Source organism: Asparagus officinalis, chromosome 1, assembly GCF_001876935.1.
Source record: "Asparagus officinalis chromosome 1, Aspof.V1, whole genome shotgun sequence".
NCBI lineage: Eukaryota > Viridiplantae > Streptophyta > Magnoliopsida > Asparagales > Asparagaceae > Asparagus > Asparagus officinalis.
The window spans coordinates 77,991,933-77,999,932 of NC_033794.1; positions in this window are offsets into that span (position 1 = coordinate 77,991,933).

Consider the following 8,000-nt stretch of genomic DNA (forward strand, 5'->3'; position numbering starts at 1 on the left):
GGTCTCTTCAAATCAAAACACAAATATCTCTCAAACCCAAGTTATGTTCTGAAGTCTGTCTGCAAGACTGGACTTTGCCTGAACATTAGACTTAGTTCGAAGCTCACCAAGCTCGCCTGAGGCTCACCTCTGTGTTCCAGAGTCAAGACGCAGAGTTCATCTTTGCGTCCCAACAACAAAACACAGAGTTCGTGGCTACATTCCAGATCCAAAACGCATGGTTCATTGTTACGTTTTTAGCCCAAAACGCAAGGTTCATGGCCGTGTTCCAGACTCAAAACGCAGAGTTCGTGGCTACATTCTAGACTCAAAGTACAGAGTTCATAGCTACGTTCTAGACACAAAACGCAAAGTTCGTGGCTATGTTCCAGACTTAAAACACAGAGTTCGTGACTGCGTTCTAGACTCAAAACACAGAGTTTGTGGCTGTATTTCCAAGCTCAAATGTAGAGCCCAACTCTACGTCTCAGGTCCAGAATGCAGAATTCGTGTCCAGAACGCAATTCTTGCATTTGACTCGTTCAAACACGAGCTGAACGGTTTCAAAACCATTTTCTACGATTTGAGGGGATCACTCCCCCACTTAGGAGTGAATTAAGGGAAGATTACACCCCTTAATCCCTATAAATAACGAAAAACTCAACTGAGTTCGGGATCTCTAATGGGATCGACTTTTTGCATCCGCCATATTGCATAAAGAGAGATCAACATCTATGTTCTTGGAGATCTTAGAGCGTCCTTCAGCAACAAATGTCTTGGAGCTTGGTGCTTGGTTTAAAAACCGATTTTCGGTTTAAATCAACTCTGTTATAGAGTTTAAACTCGTTCTGAGTTCTTAAACTCATTAACAATTATTTCCAAACTTGCCACGTAAGTTATCCTCGATATCAATCAAGAGAATTTGATCATTTTCCATGAGTTTAAGCATTTGGATCATCAACAAAAAGCAAACTCGACACGAGCATTCGAGTGAGGTATTCCATCGACACCAAGAAGAACCCAGTTTTAAACAAAGGGAAGGATCTCCATTGATTTCTTCTCTCTTTTGTAAATCGGGATTCCGACTGAGAAGATTGTAATTTCTTTTTCTAAAGTTTATTAGAGAGAAATTATATTGAGAACGTTGTAATAATTCTTTATCTAAATTAGTTAGAGAGAATAACACATTTTTGTTCTCAATTGTCTTCTTCAAATTTTCCCAACAAACAAAAGATGGTAACTCTGCTGGGGACGAGCTTCACTGACGAAGAAGTGGTGGTGTAATCTGACATCAACCTCGCTAGAACAATGGTCGAGACTCTTGTGGTAGAGTTTGATCAAGCCAAGTACGAAGATGTACTTTCCTCTGGATCCCTTAGCCTCAAGGTTATGCGTAAGATCCGCAAAGTCTCTAAGAAGACTAAAGCTCCAACCGCTGCCGAACCACCAAAGGAAGTCCTCTCCTTTGGACCAGATCTCTTGGACAACCTCTCCTCTAAATAACTAGGCTCAGCCACAACCAAACTCGTTAACCGAGTTGAAAGTTCCACGCTTGCGCCAAAACGACGGGTACCGGGTCACAAAAGGCTCATTGCAGTGACAAACTCGATCAACACGGACAACGATGCTGCAAAAGCCTTAAAATAGGCTAAGAAGAATGCCACTTAACAAAGGAGGAGATCCTAATGACGAGCACAATTCTGAGAGAGCTGATCCTCCAATCAACACAAGCTATGCGTTTGTGAGCATCAGCAAGTGCTCTGCGTTTCTGATCCAAAATGCAAGCCTTACATTGATGAGCCTAAATACGAGCCTTGTGTGATCCAACTAAAACGTAACCCTCAAGGGAGCATTCCAAACTCAAAACGTAGTCCTCAAGGACGCGTTTCAACACCAAAACGCGGTCCTCTGGGATGTGTTTCCCAAATAGAACGCAACTCTCAAGAGTGCGTACTAGAACCAAAATGCAGGTCTCTAGATCGTGTTAATCAGCCTAAACGTAGTTCTCAGGGACATGTTCCAACACCAAAACATAGTTCTCCAGGACATATTTCCCAAACAGAACTCAACTCTCAGGAGTGTATTCCAGAACCAAAACGTAGGTCTCCAGACCGCGTCAATCAGCTTGAACACAGTTCTCAGGAGAGCGTTCTAGAATCCAAACGCAAGTCTCAGGACTACGTTGACCAACCAAAATGTAGCTCGCAGAGGCGTGTTTCACCAGCAAAACGTAGACCCCACTCTTGCATTCTTTAATCTAAACATGACCCTTGTGTTCCTTCTTCAATATACGATGTGATTCGTCGTGTCAGAAAAGACCAACATGGATTTAAGATTTATGTTCACCAAGAACCAGTCTCATCTACTGATGGACAGGGGGTTCCAGCTTTAACCTCACGTTCAGTGAGAAATGCTTCCCAAGTCTCTGATTTAAGGGAACTTTTATTAAGAGAAAGACTGGTGCAACAAGCCACTCATTCATGTCAATGGGAGCACTTATTTCTGCGGTCCTCTCAGAATGCCAATGTTGTGCTTTTGTGCCTAGGCGATCAATGTTTGACCGATTGACAAGCGTTGCTCGGCTAAGCAAGCGATGACGTTATTACAAGAAGAATTCTTCAGAGACCGAGTATTCTGGAATCACTATCAATAGAGACTGGGTATCCTGGAGTCACTATCAATGTGATCGATAGAGGAAAGTCGCCAGTCCCTAGTTCTAATGAGTCAGAGACGGATCGTTCTCCAAGCATCAGAGAAATTGCTAACAAGTTTGAAAGAATCTACCAACGTACTCAGACGCGAACATGAGCCATACCTCCTGTCGATTATTGAAGATTGGCTAGAGGAACTACATCCGATGGTGAGCATTTGGCTATCGCAGAATCTCAATCCTCTAGCTCTTTCGTAGAACATGAGAGCTCCACCTATATGACGAGAAACCATGAAGATCTTGTGAAGAGACTTGATGAGCAGCAAACCATGATCAAAGCATAACAGAAAGCCATCAATGAACTCCAGATCCTGATGACTCAATATGTCGTAGACATGGCTAAATCTCAGAAGATAAATTTATCGCAAAGGCAAGAATCTTCCTGGAGAGGAAAATCATCTTCATCCCGACCTCACACAAGCAAAAGGAAGGAAAAAGTGGTTGATGATGTTGCTTTTGACCAAGAAGACTATAACCTGGAATCTTCCTCTGATGAAGGAAGAGAGATTGAGAACGGGCAGAATCTCCAGTCTGTCAAATTGGAAGAATTGGAAGCCCGCCTCAAAGCCATTGCTAACAAAAGCGATCTCCAAGATGAGGGATTTGCTAGGCCATATCCTGCCAAATGGGATGCAGCCCTTTTTTCTCCAAACTTTAAGGTCCCGATGCTACAAACTTTTGATGGCACGGGATCACTGAATCAACATATCTATCATTTTAAGTCACAAACTAGAAATGTGATATCAAACGACGCCATACTGGCTTGATTGTTCATTGGCACCCTTAAGGGAGTTATCTTTGAATGGTTCAGAAAATTACATGTCGGATGTATCCAAAAGTAGGCGGATCTAGAGAGACTCTTCCTGTCAAGATTCTTTAAAGAGGATACAGAAGTCTCCATCCATACCCTTCTCACCACTAAGCAGAAGAAGAGGGAGTCCGTCAAAGCCTTCGTCAAGAGTTTCTGAAGCATGGCTCTTCGATGTTCGTCAGGTATGACACAGTCTATCTTAGTGGAGACCTGTCGATACAGCTTGTAGACCAACCTTCTAGTACAAATGAGAGTTACAGAATGTCGTTCCTGAAGATAACTAATCTCTCAAGATAAACATGCTCAAAAAATTATTGCCAAGGTCAAAGCCGAAGAACAAAGTAAGTAGAATTAACCTGAGCAATGGGATCAAGCTGAATCTTCTCAGTTAGAAGGGAAAGATACTACGGCCACTAAAACTAATCATATTCAATAGGATGGTAGGTTCACAAAGCTATCACATTAACACGTACCTCTGATAGCCAAACTCTTCAAATAACAGCCTGCTATGTGACATGCCTCTATTCCAATCATAATCGTTATACTCCAAAGTCACTGAACGACTTGACGGATAGTGGCTCACTAGGCGATGTATCATGTCTATTCTTTATCTTAATCCATAATTAAAGATAAGTCTGCATCTAACAGATGCTGTCGGGTGGCCTATTCCCACAATAATGACGAAGTCTACGTATTCAACATCGTAGCACAAAAAATCCATGCCTTTCACGCATAGGAGATTTTATCTCGATCCCTAATTAGAGATAAGCATACGCCTAACATGCGTTGTCGGGTAATCCATTCCCGTGAAATTGACAAAGTATATGTATTCGGTATCATAACACTAAGTCTAAGAGATTTCGTTCTTTTAACATAACGTTACATGTGGAACGAACTTAGATAATCCACATGCTAGCCCGACTCAAACGGTAGTCGGTAAAGGCTTATCAAATATGTTGATGGCTGAGGATTTGCCAAAAATTCTATGAATGTTTATGAGTCCATCAGCTGAATGGATGTGAGCCGTAACGTGACGTTTAAGAGCTTCTGCTCATGAGTAGCTTGTACCGTTGCTACAGTTTCTCTTTGAAGTTCATCCTCACACGGGTTCTGCATGGCAAATCCTTTCAACCAAGATGCCTTCGAAGCGGGTGCAAAGAACAACTTCTTTATGATAAGAAATCAACAACTCCAAGATCAGAGTTGAGATCCAAATTATTTTGAAAATTCATCCCAGTCAACCATGACTTTTCAAAAACTTTGGAGGGGTTTCTGTAGGTTGTCTAAAAATTAATACAGATAGCTAATCCTCATCAAACATTGATGATGGAAGTTATAATTTGATGAATTTTAGTAGGCTATAATTTGAAAACTTTCACGTAGATCGATGAATGTTACAATCTGATAACCTTCACAACATCCGATGAAAGCTCTAATTCAACAACCTTCATAATTAACATCAGGAGTTACAATCTGATGACTCTCATATTTTCAAGGAGCCAAGATGACGGTTACAAGACGACGATTTTTGCAACGCTCTACCAAAAGAGACTACAAATTGACGGTCTCTTCAAATCAAAACACAAATATCTCTCAAACCCAAGTTATGTTCTGAAGTTTGTCTGCAAGACTGGACTTCGCCTAAATATTGGACTTAGCCTGAAGCTCGTCTTAGGCTCGCCTCTGTGTTCTAGAGTCAAGACACAGAGTTCATCTTTGTGTCCCAATAACGAAACGCAGAGTTTGTGGCTATGTTCCAGATCCAAAACGTAGGGTTCATTGCTACGTTTTCAGCCTGAAATATAGGGTTCATGGCTGTGTTTCAGACTCAAAACACAGAGTTCATGGCTGTGTTCTAGACTCAAAATGCAGAGTTTGTGGATGCGTTCCAGACACAAAACACAGAGTTCGTGGCTGCGTTCCATACTATAAACGCAGAGTTGGCAGTGTTCCAGACTCAAAACGCAGAGTTCGTAGCTACGTTCTAGACGCAAAACGTAGAGTTTGTGGCTATGTTCCAGACGTAAAACACAGAGTTTGTGGCTGTATTTTTAGGCTCAAATACAGAGCCTAACTCTGCATCCCAGGTCCAGAACGCAGAATTCGTGTCCAGAACGCAATTCTTGTGTTCGACTCGTTCAAACACGAGCTGAACGGTTTTAAAACTATTTTCCACGATTTGAGGGGATCACTCCCCCACTTAGGAGCGAATTAAGGGGACGGTTACACCCCTTAATCCCCTATAAATAGCAAAAAACTCAACTGAGTTCGGTGTAGGATCTAAAATAGATACACTAGAACACTAGAGGGGGGAGGGGGGAGGGGGGGTGAATAGTGTTCTTTTAAAATTTATGCAAAGTAGATTATAAATTGTAAAGAAAAAAATAGCAATCTCAGAAATTCACAAACACAAACACAAAGTTTTATACTGGTTCCACCAATTCGGTGTACATCCAGTCCCCAAGTAAATCCCGCTTGAGAGTTTCCACTATGATTTTGAATAAACTTACAAAATCAAAAGCAAACCTGACCAATTTGCAAGTCTCTACAAATTGTAACACCAATTGACAAACACCTTGCCAATTTGCACACCAATCTCTAAACCAAGAGATTAACACCTCTCACAAACCGAGAGAACTTTTGAAGCAACAATTTCAATTCCTATAAGCCTTGATTTGTAGTGTAGTGTAGTAGTGGCTTAGGAATGATTCTAACTTCTGTAAATTGTCTAGACAAGAATTTTAATGAGGATCAAAGGCAATTTCAGAAAACTTTTCTTTTTCTCAAAATCTGAATTTTGTAACACTTGAAAGATGCACAAATATCAAAGCTTATGGGTATATCAATTTCGTGCATTTTTCTGAGCAAATAACCTATTTATAGCCCTTGAAAAGACAAGAATTTTTAACTTTAAAATGTTTAAAAACGACTATAAACAGTCATTAATTTAAACTTTAAAATCTATAAAAATTGTATCTGTAGTCGACTACAAGACATAGTAGTCGACTACACCGAGTTAAAATCGACTCAGTGAAACAAAAAAATTTCTTATTAGTCGACTATAATAAGCATTAGTCGACTAGTCATATGTTTTACAGAAACATGACTGAAACTTTTGTAGTCGACTATATTCAACATTAGTCGACTATACTGAGTTTTTACAGAACATGACTGAAACTTTTGTAGTCGACTATATTCAACATTAGTCGACTATACTGAGTTTTTACAGAAAAATGTAATGTATGAAATGTTTTGACACTCAAATATTAATTATAAAATCTAATGGTTAATATAGGAGATTTCTATAATTAACCAACACACTAAGCATGTGTTAGTATGTTCTAATATTTATGTGTGTGTATTTGTAGTCGACTATATTCAACATTAGTCGACTATACTGAGTTTTTACAGAAAAATGTAATGTATGAAATGTTTTGACACTCAAATATTAATTATAAAATCTAATGGTTAATATAGGAGATTTCTATAATTAACCAACACACTAAGCATGTGTTAGTATGTTCTAATATTTATGTGTGTGTATGTGAGTGATCAAGGCTTGTACAATAATTCTAAGTAAAGAAAATGTAAAATACATTATCTCATATGTTCTTCATCTTCTTCACTTCATAATGCCTTGAACTCAACTTGTACTTGTTCATATTTTGATATTGAAAGTTGCATATAAATGTTAGTGCATTTGTATAACACACATTGTATAAATTATTATCACCAAAATAATATCATGGAGACATGATATTCAACATTCGGGATCTCCAATGGGATCGACTTTTTGCATCCGCCATATCGCATAAAGAGAGATCAGCATCTGTGTTCTTGGAGATCTTGGAGTGTCCTTCAGCAACAAAGGTCTTGAAGCTTGGTGCTTGGCTTAAAAACTGATTTTCGGTTCAAATCAAATCTGTTACAGAGTTTAAACTTGCTCTGAGTTCTTAAACTCGTTAAGAGTTATTTTCAAACTTGCCACGCAAGTTATCATCGGTATCAATCAAGAGGATTCGACCGTGTTCCACGAGTTTAAGCGTTTGGATCATCAATGAAAAGCAAACTCGACGCGATCATTCGAGGGAGGCATTCCATCAACACCAAGAAGAACCTAGTTTTAAACAAAGGGAAGAATCTCCGTCGATTCATTCTCACTTTTGTAAATCGGGATTCCGACTGAGAAGATTGTAATTTCTTTTTCTAAAGTTTGTTAGAGAGAAATTGTATTGAGAACGTTGTAATCATTCTTTATCTAAATCAGTTAGAGAGAATAACATATTTTTGTTCTCAATTGTCTTTTTCGAAATTTCCCAACAAACAATTATTTTTAGTCCTACCTTACCTTCTGAACTATTAGTACTTTCAACACCTAGTTACCCCTTCTAGTTTATCATCTTATGAGTATTTTGAAAGAATTTATGTCACGAGAGCGATAGTTCAAAGGTTAAAATAGAGAGGAAATTAACTTTTCTTTTAGGGGGGGGGGGGGGGGGG